This window comes from Cygnus atratus, chromosome 5, assembly GCF_013377495.2.
Source record: "Cygnus atratus isolate AKBS03 ecotype Queensland, Australia chromosome 5, CAtr_DNAZoo_HiC_assembly, whole genome shotgun sequence".
NCBI classification, from domain to species: Eukaryota; Metazoa; Chordata; class Aves; order Anseriformes; family Anatidae; genus Cygnus; species Cygnus atratus.
In genome coordinates this window covers 50,323,094-50,343,776 of record NC_066366.1, presented here as the reverse complement: position 1 = coordinate 50,343,776, position 20,683 = coordinate 50,323,094, and positions in this window count along the sequence as shown.

Below are 20,683 nucleotides of genomic sequence, written 5' to 3'. Positions count from 1 at the left end.
TGGAGTATGTCTTTGTTTAAGCAGTATACCTTCCATAGGAATAGTCAGTTAAATGTATATGGCTAGTTTCAGGGATAACAAGCTTTGACAAGGGCATTTAGCGGTTGTAATTCAAATCTAATTCAGAACATCTTAGCGCTGGACCTGTCAAGCACTTGAAATGCACTGTAGCTGCAAAACCAAGGGATATGGTCCCAGTCGTGCTCTGTGTGGCATCAAGCTGATGTGTCAACAAGAGCAGTTACAATTACAGGTTCTTTCAAGCATGCTAAACTAATTTACAGTACTCTGAAAATGTGGGAAAAGGCCTTGCTAGCCTAAAAGGTATATGGGACTTTCAGACTGCAAAGGCAAGGCAAGTGACAAGGCCATTTTGCTCAGGAGTTTCAATATTATGCAGTTTCAGTACCACCTTTTTTGGGGGGGGTAGATTTGTAACTAGATATTTTGTAGATAATAATAGATTTGCCTTGAAGCCATCAAATACCCTTGTCAAATCCCATTAGAATCACATTGCGCATTTATTTGAAACCTCTATCTAAAATGTACCCATTTGCTAAGTGAGGATGGGGTCTTAATTGCACCAGCAGTGACTGGTCCTTTTTGTTTGTCTGTCTTGTTTACATATTAAACACCACTCAGCCTGGCTGCAAAATGCCTTGGCTTCTTCTGCCAAGGCACTGGCACAGGTTGCCCAGATAAGCTGTGGGTGCCCCATCCCTGTAGGTGTTCAAGGCCAGGTTGAATGGGACTCTGGGCAACCTGGTCTGGTGGGAGGTGTCCCTGCCCATGGCAGGGGGGTTGGAACTGGATAGTCTTTAAGGTTCCTTCCAACCCAAACCATTCTGTGATTCTATGGTTCTGCTTACATGGATTAGAAAACTTAGCGCAAAGGGAGAGGTCTCTCCAGAAGCAGATTTGATCCAAGGATGTCCCACAAAAAACAAGACAGAATTACAGTAACCAACATGTAATTTTAACATCAAGATATAAAAAGACTTGATTTTAAAGTGCACCAGTGATTTAAAGCAGCTGCACACATTTAGAGGCCATTGCTTTAATGTGCGCACAAAGGCTAATAGAAGATTTTACAAAAGAAAAAAAAAATCAGTTTTTATGATTTATCTACTTTTTATGCACAACATTATAGGCCCTCCCCCTGGGGACTCATAAATGTGATTTTTACTTCCCAAATTACAAAGCTAGTCAATTATTTGGGAATGAGTCATTCATTCAAAAGTGTCTGTAACGGGATGTGTTAACCATCAGGAAATTTTACACCAATTGGAATTATAAACACCAGAGTAAAAAAAGCTCGTGGCCAACCAGCTATGTCTATTTGTGAAACCTCATGCACGAAGCACAGTGTAATGCATGCTGGAGAAGGCCTGAGAAGCTGACTTCTAGGGTAGGAGGGGGCAGTGATTTTTTTTTCTTTTCTTTTTCTTTCACATGTATAAAACTTGTTTATTTTATTTTGGAATAATGTAGTTAGCTAGTCTGTAGCAACTTGCAGTCAAGGCTCCTAAGGTGCCTTATAAACCTTCATCAATTAAGCCTTGCAGCCAAATACAGGGGAAGGAACCATTAACCCATTTTATGGAAAGAGAAGCTGAGGGCCAGTGGTGGCTTCTGGTGAGCAAACACATGGGCATTTCCTTTGGTGGCCAAACCCACTCCTTCCCCTAACGCAAATCCAACAAGGCCAACAAGAGCCAAAGGAGCTGGTGCTGATTTGGATCTGCTGCCTGTTCTGTCTACCCCTTGGATCCCAATGGCTTGCATTGACTCGCCCAGAACTTGTCCTGCAGGTTGATAACAAGCCCTGGGCATAGATGCAACTAAAAAGCTTGGCTTGTTCCTAAAATGGTTGCCAAAGGATGTATGATTAAAACATTGAACTGTTCTTTTTGCTGCTGTAACTTCCAGCTATGTTCTAGACCCAATTAGAAAACCTCTGGGGCTGAGAGAGAGAAGAGAGAACTACGTATGAGTAGATCGATATGTCTCTGCTGACATTTCCTGTGTTTCTGCCTGGTGAGGGAGCATTATAACAATTCCCTCCTGGCTGTCAGGGTCGGTCCCAAGCCACTAGTGCTGTGACTTGTCCCTATACTTGCCAACTAGGCTTTTATGTAACAGAACAGAGAGATTCTGACAAAGTCTCAATAAGTTTTAGATCACTTTTAATTCTATTTTTATTTATTTTAAAGGAAGCTACAGAGGCATCCTTGTAATATTCAGCGTCTTTCTCTCCTGTCCCTTTTCCTTGTCCTACTCCTCAAAAAATTGGAAACTGGGATCAGTTTCCCTGCTGAACAACGTTTCTCAAATCACATGCCCATTAGCTTGCTCTAGTAGAATTGTTCATGAATCTTGCATAACTGGTGTACATTTCTTTTCTGGAGATGACATTGAATCTTTGTTCTCAGGAAAAGAAATTCATTCATGCACATCAATGAAAAATGAAGGGTGAAAAAGTAGGGATAGCGTATTTATATTGCCACTGCTCTTTAAAGTATAAATGGGACCCAAATCATTGTTTTTTACTTATTTATTTATATCCCTAAATGAATTTGAGCATTGTAAATAACTTCAGTGATGGAAATGTTTGCCTCAGTTCTGTGCAGTAAGTGTAGCAAAGAACTGAGTTTTTTGCTTGTGTGTCATCCTGACTTTTCTACAACTGAAATGTATTTTAGTAGAAAGTAGACTCTTAATTAGTGAACATAGTCTTCAGGCTTCAGGTGCTACAACATCTGAAATGTAAATCTTATCTCCTCTTGGTCCCAGATGGGCCACTGATTCCACATGAACAAAACCCAAATGTCAATGTGAGGACAGAAGTAGAGTTATACAGAATGCTTGGAAATAAAAGAAGAGGAGCTACCACATAGCAGTGTCTAGATGTGGTCACGTACATTAGATGCCTTGGGGATAAGTCTTACAAAGGGTAATTCAGACTTGAAATGGGCCACAAGGCATTGGCTAAATATTGTCAAGACTGGGGAAAGCTTCAGGTACAAGAGTAACTGGCATAGATCTCATCTGCAGGCAGATGCAGAAAAGTAAGAGGTGTCATAAGGCCTACAGCAGAAAGGTGTGCAACAGGGGCTGAACTGCAACTCTGTGAGATAGAAGAAAGAAAGATAGCAACACTTACCCCACTGGTAAGGTTTATTTTCTCATTTTCTTCTTCTTTTTATTTTTATTTTTTTTTGGTTCTCAAATCTGGACCACTGGAGTGCAGAACTGGGTACTTTGCTTCTTCAGATATTTCCTTGCAGCTGCGTTTCTGCAGGTTCATCTGCAAATACTGCCAACACAAGGCTGGCATGATGAGGTCTGTTTTCTCTGGGAATGGAAGCCAAATCAAATATCATCTCGTGAATCCTCTAAAACCTGGGTGTTTAGAATCTGTGTCCAGATTTGAATAATGTGACATAATCCCAGCAAAATGACAGAGGACTGTAGTGTTTTTTCAAAGAGAGTGGTAGAGCCAAACCATGCTTATAAACAATCAACTTCATTCCATATCCTGTTTGCAGGTAATGCCATCATCCAAGCAAAGGCTGTATCCTACAAGGAAGTGAGAATGTTGTTACCATTAAGTGTGTGAGCAGATACATTGCCTTCAAAAAAAAGTCATATAAAATGTACAAATTAAATATATTTTTAGGTGCTTGCAGAACTAATTTCCAACAAAGCCGGTTATGGCTCACAGAATCAGGCCCTGAATAGTGTGGTAGTGCATGATGAAAGCTTTCCTTCTGTAAATTACTTTCTGTGAAACACTTTAACTGAGTTCCAGACAAGTGGGAAGATTAAAAAAAGGTGGGAATTTTCAGAGAAAAATAGATTTCCTGAAGTCTTGTTTAATACGTCAAGAACTTATCTGTTACATAAGGCTAAAGGGTCAGTTGTTAAATTTTTAAGTATTTTCCTGACACATATTTTTCCAGAGAAATCTGAAAAATGTTAAGTAGCTTGGACTCAGGTATTATTTACAGTGCAAATCAAGATTTTTTTTTTCTTTTTCTTCCACCAAACCCACATGCCAGGAATCTGACATAGGATCTGAACCGCAACGATTGAAAATTAAGGAAAGTAAAGGCTATTCTCTTTGTCATCACACTTCCACTTATAGTGATATGCTCTTTTGTTATTAAACAGGCCCAATCAAAACAAAAGGGATACTGTTTCTTTTATGAGTAATGCACTAACCTACCAGCAGAAAAAAGTTCACGTAAAATGTATGGGTTCAGACAGCATAAGATTTATTACGATGGCTACAAAAATTATTCCTTCTTAACAGCACTTAAATTGTCTAATTATTCACAGCTGTTTTCAATTTGTTTCAGGTTCTTAATTAGGGGGTAGGGTCCTCTGCCCAAGTTCTAAACCAGCAATGCAAAGAGCTAAGAATTGCTTCATGCTGAACTAGCCCAGCCCTGGGGCTGATTAGTGGAATCCACTGCAAGATAATTTGTTATTCATACTTATCCATCCACCTCCTGCTAGGCTGAGATAAAGGTACGGAGAGACGCAATTTCCTTCTTGTTTGTGTAATTATTTTGACCTATCAAGGCAATCATGGACTTAAGGAGAAAAAAATAGTAGTGTTTGTTGCTCTTTTAGAAGAGAAATGCAGGGTAAATGGATATATTTGTGAACCAGCACCTGATAATCTTAAGTGATCTCTGGATTTGGTGTTGGGAGGTCCTTGTTAAAATTTAGCATAGCAGCAGGAGGCTGTGTGCCTGAGGGATTTTTGGGCAGCCAAGAGATGCACCACCTGCGGGTAGGAGGGACTGCTGGGTGCTTTGGACTTCCAGCAGGGGCATCTTTCCTGAAGGATGTTACAGCAGGACACAGCTGGGCTCTGCTGATTGTAGGCAGGGAGTTAACACTCTGTTGATGAGAAGAACATGCCAGTTCTCTTTATATATATGGGACTATAAAAGTGGGGAATTATGTCACGTTTAGAAAGATGAGGACTCAATTATTCTTTTCAGGTTGCCTCATGCTTGCTCTAGACTTTTTCTTTCCTATGAACGGTATCCATGCTTCAAGTGTTACAGTTTTGAGAAGGGAAAAGCCAAGAGGATGTCTTGTTTTCCTTCTGCCTGTGAAACAGCCGTGCATTTTGAATCAGCACTGTAATAAGTAGGTGCAATCCCTACCCTTGCATGCAGGAATTTGCACTTGGGTTGGGTGGTTAACTGGGCACATGCAGTAAAAGGAGCTCAAGCCCTTCCAAAGGAAGTCTTACTGGTTTAAGTGGGAGTGAGATCAGGACCAGAATAAGTCTTTCAGGTCACCACCTGCACTTAGCTGGCCTCGTTAAAGTTCAGGTCCTTAATATCTGTGTGTGAGTGTATGAAAGGGGGTTACGGGGTGAATTGGTCAGCAGATTTGAGGTTTGTTTGTGGTCCCTGTGGACTCCCCTACTGAAAAAGTCCTAGAGAGTTTAATAGGAAAAAAGAACCTTTTATTTTATATTTTAGCTATCCTGTAGGATTTAGTAGGGAATTATATCCTGACTATGGACATTTTTTTATGGTTCAGATAACTGTAGGCAAGACTGATTTGTGCATTACTGCATTTTTCTAGTGTGTCTCAATTATAGAAACATCTGCACTAAGTGAACTTGAAACCTCTTTGATTCCCTGTGCAAATTCTCACTATTCAAAAGCCCTCATGTTTTCCTATTTCTTGCCTTTAGCTTAATAGTTTCAGAGTGGGTTGCAACAGTATGTAACTGTGTAGCTTACAAAGGAAAGAGGCAGTTTTTAAAAATGTAATTACTTAAATCTTTCAGAGCCTACATTCAAAAAACATACCCAGCGCTGATTCATCTCCTGGAAGTTATCAGCAGCATCTGTTGTCTCTGGTAAAGATGAAGATTTTCAGCCTAAATCACAGTACTTACTCCATGCAGCACTTGATTGGGCTGGGGAGGTGATGTGAATCCCCTCCTACAGTCATGGCTGTTTAATGCCGTAGTGGAATTTTGTCTATTTTACAGGTACATGGTGATTTTCTATTACTCTCTGGTGCCATTTCCACCAGTGCAAAATCAGTGTCAACTGCTGCCTCCCAGCCTTTAGCTGGGCTGTTTCACAAGATGCAGGATAGCAAAAAAATTTTTTTTTCCCCCAGATAATTGGAAAATGAAATAAAACACATCATTAAGTTTCCAAAGTCATTTTCCAGGTTCATATAACAAGTTTATAGCAAGTTGCTGTTGTGTTGGTTGTGTTGGACAACCCAACGAAACTGTGGATCTACTCAGGGTGAATGGTTTGGATTAATTTTTGCTGCAGGGTGCGCCCAACACATGGTGATACCAGCTCCAGGTCCCCAGCTGCATGATCCATCTAGTGAGATGGCCTGAGACCAGTTCTGGTTCTTGACTTGACCCTGTCTCCAAACAGAGCCCAGGGACAGTATTTCCTTTTCAGCCACTCCTCAGCAACCAAAATGCCCTGTAGGGCCTTGCATGCTGGTTTTTGCCCATGGCAGGAGGTTCAGAGCCCCTGCCTTTCATGTGGTGGTAGCCTCCAAGAGAGGGGACCTTACTGTCATCTCACCTGGTAAAAGGCAGTCTGGTGCCTGTAAAGTTTTCTGTCCAAACAAGTACAAAAAAACTAACAAATAATACCAGAAACCAAGTAACTGATGTCAATTTCTGCCATCACTATAATCAGGATGGTTGTAGTAGGCAAGGACTGGGTCCTATGGCTCTTTCCCTTGGAAGAAGTCAGGAAGTATCACCAAGGAGTCTGTAGTACAGTTCAGAATTGAACTAAAAGTTCATAACTCACTTTGTGTCTGTGTTTTTTTTTTGTTTTTTGTTTTTTTGTTTTTTTTTAATCTACCCTTTCCACCTAAGTTATCCACATCAGTACAACCCCCTTACTGGAGCGCAAACCACCGGTGGGTTGATGTGTGTTGGATATCATAATTAGATGAACATCTGCTGATATATACTTTTTTGTGGACAGAAGGGCCAATGCTCACTGAAATAGATTGAAAGTCTCTTAATAATATCACTGGGCTTTGCCTGAGATCTGGAGTGAAAGTGTTTGAGTGGGCATTAGATAATTTAGGCTGTTCTATGACCATTGCTGCTGTATGTCCTCTGCCCAATCTCAGCAGCAAGTGGATTTTGATAGAAACAACAGACACTGGCTGCTCTGAGGTGGCTGATATCTGAGCCTTGAGAAGGTTTAGTCCCATTTTGGATTTTTGTGATAGCACTCTGAAATCTGTCCAGTAAATTCAAACCATTCTGGAGAGACTTCAGAAAAATTTATACCAATATAATTTTATGCTTGTATGAATCATCTCAGTGTTTTGTTAAGTCTTAACTTAGTTTACATTTTAGTTGCTCACTGGTACACCAATAAGAAAGAAATATCCTTAAAGAAAAAACAGCTGGTGACTCAAAAACAAATCCTGCTAATATTTCTCTCCCAATAAAATTGGTATCACTGATATGAAGGCAAAATCTTCACATTATATATAATATGATATACTATAATACATAATAGAGTATATATACACACATAAAACCATAATGCTTTAAGAGCTAGGATTTAGAAAATATATAGGGAAACAAAATTACATTCACTGTTGGGCACTCAATTACCGAAAAGTATCTAGACAAACTGGAAGGGCTTCAAGGAGAAGGCATTGAAGTGATGGGGAATCCAGGGGAACTGAGTTATGAGGAAGGATTAAAACATGTCTAAGGATTCATGAAGAGGTGACTCAGGGCTTTGACTTGCATCAGCACTGGTACCATTTTCAGCTTGCTTAAGGAGGCAAATTGAGGCCAGGGTTGGTTTAAACAGGGCTGTAAAGTGCTGTGGTGAAGCAACAGCAGGAGAAAATACAACTGCCCTGCAAATGGCTCGGTGAGATGCAGATGAGGTGTAGTGCACCCGCAGTCACACAGACAGCTTGTGACAGAGCCAGTGATCCAACCAGGCCCTGAGGTCCAGGGACATAACCAAACTCAAATGCTGCACAGGAGGAAAAATTACACACTGTGTTTATCTTTGTCCTTTCGGACAGGTTGGTTGATCTAACAGAACTCTTTCACTTCAAACATGAATTATTTCCATTCAGGTATTATATGACAAATTAGGATATATTTTCCTATTAAAATCATATTCCTTATTTTAATCAGTTGGAAAATGAAATTGACTCCTGCAAGAACACACACACACACACACACACACACACAAAAATGACTTAAAGGTCAAGATATTGACATTATATTGTCATTTTAGGTGTGAGAAAACCTGTTTCACAACTGGAGCTCCATTAATAAGGAACTCAGACATTCGTACCCAGGCACATAAAATGCAGTGCATGGATGCTCATCCAGGAACTGACCAATAAACCCGTATAAAGGTAATGGACTTAAGCTTGTGCATAAATTCTTTCTGAATCAGACCACCAATTACTTCTGCTTCCTCCATATTTGGAACTTCCTCTTTTTATTTAGTTTAGAAAAAAAAAAGTACTTATCCCACTTAAAACCATTTCCTTTTTCCTCTTTGCAAAGTGAAAAAGCAGAGATGTGAATTAGTAAACATATAAGAGCTATGCATCTGCTGCAACAAGTTATTGTTGGAAATCTTGAATCCTAATTAAGGGGAAGAAGAAAAGACGACCTTTGGAAAGTGATAATGTAATATTTTATGAATATAAACATTTGGAGAGCTGCAACTGCTTTTGTGTTTGAATTTATAAATGAAAGGTAAAATATTATTAATGTAAGTGAAACATGCTTCAAGCAAAGAATAAAGCAATGAATCATGTTAAATGAATTTTTAAAGAACGTGCAGGGGATATGTTCCTGAATGGTTAGTTTCTTGCAAACAGGCTGTTAGATTGAAACCGTATCTGTGGTTTGCCGTTTAATGAAAGAGCAAGATAAACTGGGGAGACTACAACAATAATGAAAAAACAGAAATTCATGAGACAGGTTTCGTAGAGCACTTCCTCAGGGAGAGGAAAAGCAGGAGGGATGGATTGCTAATGACTACAAGTAGTACATTTGATGGCATTACCAGGCAATGTAAATACAGGCTAATGGCCTCATCCTGCAACACCTCTTCAGAGGTGCTGAGTGACCAGCCTCAACACTGACAGCAGCCAGAAGAAGCCTAGACTTTTTTGGGGATGAGACCTGACCTTCCTGGGAACAAAAAAAGCATAGGATCTGGTCTTTGGGACACAAAACTCCAGGAGTCGTCAGCCCCTTCAAGTTTCTGTCCAGTGCAGCTTGAGCTTCATGGGCTTCATTACAAATTTCTGCATTAAAAGCTCCCATTCTTACAGTTACTTATGGATGCATTCAGATGCTTATGTCAGGTGACTTCCAGCTGCCACTCCATAAGGGCACAAATTGCTTGTAGGGGACCTCTGTCACCTCCGCTGTCCTTGTACAGATGTCCTAGGTGTCCTCAGAGGTCCAGATGGCACTAAATGCCTTTGGCTAGGCAGCACCACTGCTCCCTTCATTCCAATAGGGATATCTGGATGGATGAGGTAGCTTTTATTTTATTTTAATGATTCCTTTTCAATGTCCCCACTGCATTTATGCAGGTGAAATGTTGCTGGCTTAGAGCCCTGGAGGCTGGAATCATCCCTGGAGGAGAGCTGGTTTGTACATAGCGACATATAGCAACTTTTAACCCAAGTCTAATGGGTCATAGAGACTGCAACTCTATGAAGAAAAGAGCACCCATGCTTATTGTCATTGTCTAAAAACAAAACTGCCAATGTGCATTGCAAAAGAAGAGCAGTAGTTCTGGCACTAGAACATTATTATATAAAATTCTTCTCTGTGGGTCTTGTGCCAAATTCATCTATTGTTTACATGCATGCACTGCATTCAGTGGCTGGTGTTCTTCCCACAGACACGGGAGCACATTCCCTCTTTCTGTTTTCCCTTCAGCTACACTGCTCCTTCTCCAGGTATGGCAGCTTTAAAATACCAACAAAGTCCTCTTTAACCTGCCTGACCTTTAAGCACACGGCCCGTGAAAACATCATCTTCTTTATATCTACCGTACTCTGTATATCCAAGTACATGTTTGACATTTATGCTTTCCTGAGGCAGTAAATTTTCCTTCTGCTGATACTGAAGTAAATGCTTTAATCAGAATAAATCTCTTTAAATCAGCTAACTACATCTATGGTGAATTAATTACTAAAACCAGCTGTGCTTAAGGAGATTGGATGTTTCTACTATTTATTTAGAGCATAACTTTTTTCTACAGTTCCTCGAGAGATTTAATCTCTGTGCAAATGAATAATTCCAGTTCACTGCAGCAGCACTAGTATGTGGGTTGGGTGTTATTAGTCTGGACCCTAAAATTAATGTGAAAGTTATTGCAGTGAACATCTGTGCTTCCAAGGGAAAAACCAGACTGAGCAAGGCTGAAGGAAGTCATCTTTAACTCACGTTGTCTACAAAGTGCATCTTCCTCTGAGCAGGTGAGGTTCCCTGAGCACGGAGCCCCGGGCACGGCTGTGCTGGAGGATCTCTCTCTGCCGCCTTCCTCCAGGCAGGCCCCGGACTTAGCCCCAGGTCTGATCCCCTCCTAAACACTCTGCAGATACAGCCATTGGGCCCAGACCGAAATCAATCAAAGCTTTCCTGCAATTTTTAATGGGAAATGCGTCAGGCCTCCATAACAACAATAGCTCATAATTAAAGACACTCTTTAAAACTTAATTTGGTTGAGAAAGGAAGCTTTTGCTGTTTGGAGGAAATGCCAATCCAAACCCTTTTTGTGCAAAGAGTCTTTAATGGTTTTCAAAACCTGCTGTAACTGTCTAGGATAACTCAGAAATCCAAACTTCTGAAGATCTCTTTTCTCCCATGCAGATGATCAAAGCAAACTCCCTCCTTTTCTGTTTTTCATGTGTTTCACAAATTTCTGTCAATTATACTGAAACTCAGGCAAGCCCTTTAGTTCATATTTTGTTATGAAAGAATATATTTTTCATTTTTTTTCCAGAGTTTTCACAATATCTTTCCACTAAATATGACTGCTGTTGCTCAGAAAGCAGTGAGTTTGGCCAAACCTCTTTAATAGATGAACACTGTAATGGGAAATAAAACTAAGAGCTTCCCACACCCAGATGGATTCCCATTATTTAGCCCTTTGTTTCTTTCTCAAAATACTTTAAAAGCAGAAGGGGCTGCATCTAGACCAGCCCACCCCAGCACCGCCTGCAGCTTGGCATCGGGTTGTTTCCCAAGACACCACTGAACGTTGAATTTGCGGTGGAAGCATCTTTCTGTCAGATCTCCCTTCTGGCTTGGTTAAAATGCTGATCGTGGACGGCAGGCTGTGCATCTGTGACATCCTGCAGCCCCTCAAGGGCATAGGGGGCTGGCGTGGTGCGGCAGCAGGAGGGATCCCACTGCCCCCATGCAGCATCAGTGCTGGGGAAGGCTACCTAGGCTTTCCCGACTGGCATGTGCCCAAGAGGCAACACCAATTAAAATTTTAGGACATTCACCAGAAAGCTGGCATTCACCTTCCAGAAAAATGCTAAGTTTTCCAAGCCACTGTTTTTGGCAGCCACAGCTGAAAGGGACAGCATGAAAGAGGAAGGGGGCCTTGGAGAGAAGGACAAAGGAACTGGGGCCATGTAACATGCAAAGGGAATTTCCCCCACCAGAGCTTGAGCCTTAGCTCAAATTTATTCTGCCCTAACATACAAATCAAGTGCAATAATAGGAAGGAAATCAAGCATCGTGAGGATTTTCTCTTTACAAGACTTCACATCAGAAAAGCAAGGTGTGTCTTAATGCACTCCAGGATGTCTCGCGCTTGCTTCTTGTTAAGTCTGGAAGGCTTGGACCAACATCAAAGCCTGGCATCTCCAGAGGAGCGGTGTGTGTAGGAACTTTGAATGCCTGCTTCCCTGTCCAAACCCGTGCAAATCTGAATTCTTCCTTCCAGAGCCAGTGACATGAGTTGTGTTTAAAATGGGCATCATTCAGCTGAAAGTGCTGGCCCTGTGGATTTCAGCACTCTTGAAATCTGGTTGAAATTACACTTCCGGGGTGAAAGTGCCATTTTTACGGAATCCATGGGGATACTATGCAATCCTTCACTCCGTTCACAATCAAAAGAGAGAGAGAGAAAAAAAAAATATATATATATATAAAGATGAAGCTCGCTAGATAAAGAACAGACCCTCTCTGGAAAAAAACCAACAGCAGTTGCAGGCTATTCATAAGTCTGATGAATAAGTGATTTGACACTTACTTGCAAAATCCTGCAAAATTATTGAGGTTTTCCCCTCTGCTACAATAAAGAGCAAGTCAGAGATTAAGCCACTGATCCACCAAATAGTTCAAACTCCACTGAAGGGTGGAAGCCAACAGAGCTGCCAGATTCATGAGGTCATGTTCAGAGTGAGATAACTGTGTCCAAATCTCATTCCGAACATGAGCTTGCTTTCTGGTATGCATGTGAAACCTTTCAATTTCTCCATTGACTGTAATTTTCAGTTGTTCTAAGCTTGTTGGACTGGTAACTCAGACAAAGATGTTAAGTAAGTAAATAAATGAATAAAAGCACTTGTTTGCCAAAGAGATAATTTTCAGACTCTCTCTGCTCAAACAAAAACTGTCAGAAAAAAGCAATACTGAGCCAGCCTGTATGACAATGCATTTAACAAAAATGTAACCAAATTCAAACTCTGTATTTAACTTCTGTAGGTGCAGGAGGGTTCATGAGCTGCTGTCAATTGCATCATTAACTTGCTTTCTTTGAATGTTTCATCCACATCTTCAAATAAAAGCAAATTGTGGGTAGTTTTGGTTCTGAACTCTTCAAACAGGCATGTAGCCTATAGACTAACACTAAGCCAGAAGATAATTCAAGAAAGTGGGGATTTTAATGAATGATTACCATCAATTTCCAAGGATATCACAAATGGAGCAAATGGTAATCATAGTTAAGATGCAATAATTACTAAATTTACAGATTTTCCCACTGGGTACTGCTGCAGTGGTTTTAACTAGATTTTTTCACCCGTGACTCTCATATGACATAGAGAAATACCTACGTTTCCTCATCCCCATTTCACAGATGATGAGGTTGGGACACTGAGGGAGACTCATGTTCGGGGTGATCACTAGAAATAACAAACAACAAAAAGCCCCAGGTGGCCCATGATGTGTCTCTCTGCCAGATTCCTGGGGGCACTGGCCACATCCATCTCTTCCCCCAGGTGGTCCTGTGACCCTGTGCTGGGTCATGCCATAGATGTCCATGCTCAGCCCTGCCCCAGCGCTCAGCAAGGTGGGCTAATGCTGTTCTAGAGAGCTGGATTGTGTATGTGGTCTGTGGCATGGCTCCTGGCCAACCATCATCCCCATGCTGTCCTCAGGGACCATGCCGGGGGGTTTTATGGGTCTCTGGGAGAGCAGTGGGGAAGAGGAAAGGGTAAAACGTGCTAAAGGCATAGGCATTGGTGGAGGGGATCTGAACAGCCCCTGAGACGATGGCTCATTTTAAGCTTTGATTAAGTGGATATCAGGTTAACTGAGGCCAGAGGCTGCTCTCAGTAAATGATTTGATGGATTTACATTCTCCAGTGGGTTGCAGTGGCACAGATTTGGCAGCTGACTCTGTAAGTGACCCCTGTTAGGGCAGAATATGCAGCAAGCCTCTTCTGCCAGCTCAAGGCAGGGTGACAGTCATACTATTACAACTCCAGTGAGGCTGGACTGATCCAAAGCATTTCCCACCCAAAGATTCACCGAGTAACCCTGAGGACATCTGTCTTTATTCAACCCTGAAAGATACTGAGATACCATAACACACTGAAGTAGTTTTTTGAGTACCAATATGGCCCAGACCTAGGTATTCAGTTACCAAATCTCTGCTGAAAACTTGCACATTTGGCACTTAGATATCTTAGAAGATCTTAGTCTGAGTCTTGAAGTCTTAATTCAACCAAAGACCTTCCACTGCATGCAACAGGAGGTTTATCGGAGTAGGGAGTGCAGGGTTTAGTCTTCCATTAGAAGGCAAGCAGTTTTAAAACTACTGGCAACAGGATGAGACTGTCTGTTTGAGAAACTCACAGCAACTTTTGCATGACAGAAGCAGAAATTCTAATGCCATTTTTTTCTTGCAGACCAGTGACAAGAAGTATAAAAATCTTTTTTTTTTTTTTTTTTGAATAAGTTCTCTGCAATTTTAATATCTCTGTAGATTTGTGGGCATGCTGAATTTGCCTGTCCATAATCATTATTAGATAAACAAGACTTTAAAGGAACTACTTAGGCTAAAAACGATAACTTTCCAATGATCATCTGCACCCTGTCATTCTGACTTCTTAAGCCTGAAGTTTGCGGTGCCTCAGGCAAAAACATTACTGTTACTGTACCTCAGATAAGATGCGGCCTGGCTTATTTTATATATAATATTTATAGTATATTGGGCATTGCTAAAGGGGATTTTATTTTAACCAAAGCCAGATTTTCTGCAGTTAATAGAGTTAGGAATGGTGTATTATTTTCCAACTTGGACTGGCTATTAATACTTATAAGTTGTGAACATGGAAAGAATTCCCATAAATCTGTGCACAATCCTGCAGCTCACGGCAGAAGAGATAAAGATGTATAAAGAGCTGCTGAGTGCCTGCACGTTACATTCGGCCCCTGCTCAAGGGCCCAATCCTGCTCCGTGCCAGCATGGGGTCAGCACTCCTCCTCCCCAGGTCCGCCGCATGCTTTCCACGCACGTAAGGACCAGCCTCCCCCTCCCACCAGGTGTGGTTCAGCCAAAAGTGGGAGGATTTAGCAGGGCCACGCAGGAACATTAAAGGATTAATATAATATATTTCTTCTGCGCTGCTTAAAGGGATGAGCGTGGCTCTCAAGTTGAAAGGCCTCATAAAAGTTCGCTCCGGTTAACGGGGAGATCGTATTCAGACATTGCTGTCCTACATCTGGCAGACTTTGGAACTACAGAAAGTTATATACACCTGTATGTGTAAAGCTGGACTTTTCCCCCCACTGTGCCATATATAATTAGGGGTCATTTTTATTCAGACGCCTCCTTTCAGACCCGCACATGCCTCCCCTGCACGCACAAGTGTGGCATTCATGCAAACCAGGTGCATGCAGAAAAAGAATTTTGCTCTGAATATGTATTTAGGCAGCAGTCACTAAGCTCTCCAAATTCTTCCCGCAGCATGCCCAGGGCTTTGTGTAAAACCTGGAGCAGACTCTCACCCTTTAATTTCTCAGCTGTCCTGCTCAGGGAAGCAGGGAAGATCTTCCCACGACACAGCAGCTCTGCAGCTGCCTCGCCACGTGGCTTTGGGCAGCACGGGCAGTGCACAGCCCTGCGAGGGGCTGAGAGCTCTGGCCTCCTCCCAAGCAGCACGTGTGTGTGCTATGGAAATCAAAGGAAGGACTCATTGGCTTCAGTGCAACCCATGCTTGTGCTTTTCTGGAAGAGGAATGAAGCACTTGGTACCTCATTGGATCCAGTCCTTGATGAGGCTGTTGCAACTCTCACTTTCCCTCACTGTCTGTAAAAACTCAGGTAATGATGCTCAGCTTGCAAGGATTTTGTTAGGTTACACTTATGTCAAAGAAAAACTCAGGAAAGTGGATTATAAATGTCAGTGTATTATTTTGGGGAAGTGTAGGAAAAAAATGTGATATATTCAGTCTATCTGAACAATAGCAATTATCACAATACTTCTACATCTTCTGTACGTTTATTCTCACTGCCCCTTGCAAGGTCACACTAATATCCCCAGATTCATTGACATACAGCTAAGGGAAGCTAAGTGACTTCCACAGGTCTCAGAAAAATCCATGGCCACGCAAAGACTCAGGTACTCTACTCATGCTGCACCCTCTGAATTGCCTTCGTGCCATGCTGCTGAGTTATAAATAGCCTGGGTCCCATTCTGCTCTCACTCATGCTGCTGTAGGTGTATCCCATTTACTTGTCACTGCTGTATGTCTCCTGTACGAAAGCTTACTCTTCAGCTTCAAGTTCTCTGCTGCCATAACTCACATGTGATAAGGAAATGATAGATTGGATGGTTAGAGCTCAGTTAGGTATAGCAAAGTAAACAGCCCTCTTGCATAGGTTTACAGTTGTGTTCTACTCAGATCTGGAAGTGGTCTCATATTTGTCTGCATATGCATCAAGCTCTGATCATATCTGACAAAAAAGCAAAATGGAAACCTCCCCTAAGGCAGGATCCCCAATGCATAATTAAGGCGCTGAGTGTGCGGACGGTTGCATTGCATACACACGGTGCTGTGGGACACACAGCTGCAGTTTTCTCCCTCTCAGCACTGAAGGCTTCCAATACGTGGTGGGGTGTAGGCGAGGCGGGTTGTACCTCACGCTTTCTTAGTGTGCTCCACAACAAACTGAAAAATCAGTTTTCAATTAAAAAGTGACTATTCAACATTTTTGGTTAAAAAAAAGGAACTGTCTGCTGCTGAAAACATACATGGGTCATCTTGGACCTTTGGACGTAGTACAGATACTCTTATGGTCTGATGACTTTGTAATTGTCACATTAAACACATGACCATGATGAGGGACTATCTGACCTATCTGACAATGGGATTTTCTCCCTTAAAACTTAAACAGGTTTGACAAAATTCCCTTCCAGGGCTCTCATTCACAAACACTGTTGGGCCAAGCTGTATTGACTGAAGAAGTTAGTTGGTGACGCTTTCATCAACCAGACCACCTGCACCTGATGGAGACTTTGAATTAGTCCACAGACCTACACAGCAGTGTAAATTGAAATATATATCTATGGGTTTGTTTGTATACCAGGCTGCAAACTTTGAAGGCTTCTGAACAAGTAGACAGCCTGGTTATCTCATCTTCACATAGGTACTGTAACCTGGGTAGATAGCCTGGCCACGTGGGGAGCAGAAACTTCTCTATCCATCCCAAGCTGTGAACCACAGTTTGTTCCTCCAGTGGAACCATATCTCACTGACGTGGGTGCACTGGTGGGAGAAAAGGCCTCTGAGTGTCTGCAAGTGCATTATAAAACTTTGTTTCAAAGAGAGCAGCATTGCATACTGAGCTTGCTTGTGTTAAGAGAAGTCCTTATGAGAGGTTTTCCAAGCATCTGGATGGTAACTTCATTGTTTTTGTGAGAAACCACAGTACTCCAAAGGACTACCCATATGTGAGGCATTGGAAACTCACTTTCAATAGACAGTTTTGATGGGATGCATCTCTGCAAGTGGCTGCTGCCACTGGCACTTACTGCACACCACTAATGAAGGTTGCTGCATATATCTGATGGTAGGTAGAGAGCTCCTGAAGAGGCTTGTGAATCTTCTCCCTCTTCATTCTGGTGTACCATAGTGTGCTAAGCACCTTTCCTGAAGGAAAGTGGAAGGACAACCATTATGCACCCAAAGCAGTATCATCTACCCAATGCAATGGACTTCATAGCAAAGACCGTTTTTTTAAACGGAAAACGAGCTGTCTGAGCTGAGCTGCTCCTTGACTGCAAACAGAAGAGCTACATGGCTGTTTTGGGAAGCTGAATGTGAGATAGAGAGTGTGGGAGATGGGAAGGCAGAGCAGGGAAAGTCAGCAGAAAGCAAGTGAAAGGGTTGTCACTGCCTCCCTGAGGGGAAGCGACACTGAACTGACTCCAAGGCAAGTTTGTAAATTATGAGCAAGGATAGTGCATGCTGCTTGTCTCCCCATTGTTCAGAGGAATTTATGTACAGTCACATAAATGAACTAGAGTGCAGCAACAAATGTTCCCGAATTTATCTTCCACTTCTTCTCTAACAGTAATAATTGCTTCAGGATCTCAAGCTCCAACTGATAAATATGTGATTACCCTTTTGTCCCCAGTGGTTAGACAGTTTTTAAAGAAAGCTACTAAATATTGAAAGATTGCTGTGTACACATGTGCATGCAGTCTTGGAGATGTGTATGCTTGTGCATTTTCCAAGCCTGTTCCCAGGGAGAAAAGCATTACTTTGCAAGCCCTTCAATGACTTAGTTATTGGGAAAGACAATTCCATTGTGATTTGAATTGCGCTTGGTGTTATTAAAAAAAAATATCAAACATGGTTTTAATTGCTACGAAGGTTTGAGTTGCTTATAGCCAGGAATTTAGCTCAAAATGTCTGCACTCCTGAGTTTAATTTGTGCAAACTTTAATATCTGCATGCAACAAACCACTGAGGTATTTCTGTTTTTAGAACAGTATACTAAACCATTCTGACTTCTCCAGGCAGGATCAGTTTAAAGCTTTGATTACCTAAGCTTTAAATCCTTAATCTGTGCTTGGAACAGGCGGGGGAGGGCAGCTAGTGGAGAATGTTGAATATCTAATAACAAAAACAATAGATTTTTTTGCAGCACTGATGCATGCAAAGTTGCCCGCCACAAAAACATGTCGGCGTGCGAATTTGGTGGGCACACGCACGTGTGGTGTGTGCGTGATGGATAAAACTCAGGACAAGTGCCTGCCCTCCTTAGTCCTTGCCCCTTTTACCCCTCGCAGCCATGCGTGAGTAAATCACAGCTGTCAGTGTGGTAGCAGCTTGATTAAAGTTCAGGGGTTTAATAGATCATTTTAAAAACCCCAAATTACTCCCACTCCCCAGTCGATCCACCTGGACCCTTGCCCTAGGTGCATGGCAGTTTTCAACCAGCGCTGGAGAAGCCAAGTCTGGGCCTGAGGTTCCTGCTTATTCCCCGAGGATGCTCGCTGCAGACCTAGACCAACATTCTCAGCTGTATTTAATCTGCTCTGAGACAAGCTGGCTATGAGAAAATGCAAAGGAAAAGGCACATAAGCAAAGACATGGAAAAACTTGGACAGTTGGCCTGCTTTGTTCACTTGGTAAACTGGAGGCCGGCCAGTAACAGCGGAGCTCCCTTGGCAATACAAGTCTGTTCCAATTAATCGTGTTTAACCATTCTAATCACACTTTAGCACATTAATCCTATTTTCAATCCAAAACACATCTGAAAGAGCGGCATGTGGGCCTTTTTATAGCAACCGCAAATCAGATGTAACTGAGAGACATAGGGCCCTAGTTTACTCTGCACTTTCACTGAACTTAAACTTAATAAAATATGTGACTGAGTTGTGGTTGGATTTACTGCATGATGTTGATGCTTCCACATATAAATAGATCCCTTAAGTAACTTAAAAACCTGTCAGAAAGGGCAGTGAAAATTTGATTATAAGGTAACCAGTGCGTGTGTTTTCTAACAATGACATTGCTCCTCTGGTCAGTGGTACTGAGAGAACTTTTAAAATTTAATCTGCTTATGGATATAAATGATGCTGCACTCAGAATTGCAGAGCTGCGTTTTGTATCTCAGCCACTCTCAGTTATGAAGAACTTTATGGCTTGCTTTAACCATGAAAATGAGATAAAGCTGTTATCTTCTCCCCAGAGTGCTTTCTTCTGGCATTTAAAACAAGTTTTAAAACAGCAAACTTTTTAAAGTTCATTGTATTCAACACACACAAAGTGAAATAATATTTTTTATTTGTTCTGCTAATAAAATTTAACTGCTTTGTGTTGCTTCTGTGTTAAAAACCTTTCTTTCAATGACAGATGATCTCGTTAAGATATAGATCCTTGATACTGCATTTTACTCTACCCTGCAGATTAGCTTTAAACCGAACAACAGCAATAAGCAAAAAACTCAAATCCAAATACACCCAACCCCAAATGTCTTCATGTCTTTAGTGTTTGAATCCATGCATATAGGCAGGCTCAAAAGAGGTTATTGAACTGTAAATTATGCAGAAGGGTATGTGTCTGAGCTTTGAATTTAGCTGTGGAGTGGGACTGGAGTTATCAGTTCATGCTAAATGAAATATTTAGCAATTCAGAATATGGCAAGGCAAGATATATAAGAAAGTTCAGTATTAAAAAGGAAAACCTTGGACAATTACCAGGATTACACTAGATGTTTGGTTTTCTAAGTAAACACTTCTAGTTTTTATGTTACAAATAACAATCTGGAAAGATGCATTAGGGGAACCTAAATGCAAACTAGAAATGAGTTTATCCAGGTAAGTAACATTTTATTAAACAATTTAATTCATTCCAGTTCTTTTGGAAGAAATTGCAGGTTATGGTTAATGTAGTGTATCAGACAGGAATAGCATTCACAGAGCCACCTGCATTTAATATACAACTGCCAGAAATCTCTACTCACTACCACTTACCCAGAAAGAAATATGTAACAATTTGATCAACCCAGAACTTTTAAATATAAAATAAAAAAGATATATATATATACATACATATATATATATTTCAGAATACATTGAAAATACAAACATAATTCATGGGATTTTGCTCTTCAGTGGAATATATGTGGTTTTTTTTAAGCTTATCAAATTAACTGTCATTTTGGCCCCTTCTGTATGCTTTGGTAGCCTCTGGAAAATGCTATCCACTGGGACTGTAACCAAATAGAGACTTAAGACAATACGTCCAAGGCAAGTCTCATAAATAAGCTTTCCCAAATATCATGAAATAAGGTCTCAAAAATAAGAGTTCTAGTGATGCCAAAGCCAGAAAATCCTTGGGTTAAAGATACCAACTGATGCATGGAATATTACAAAATTCCACGAC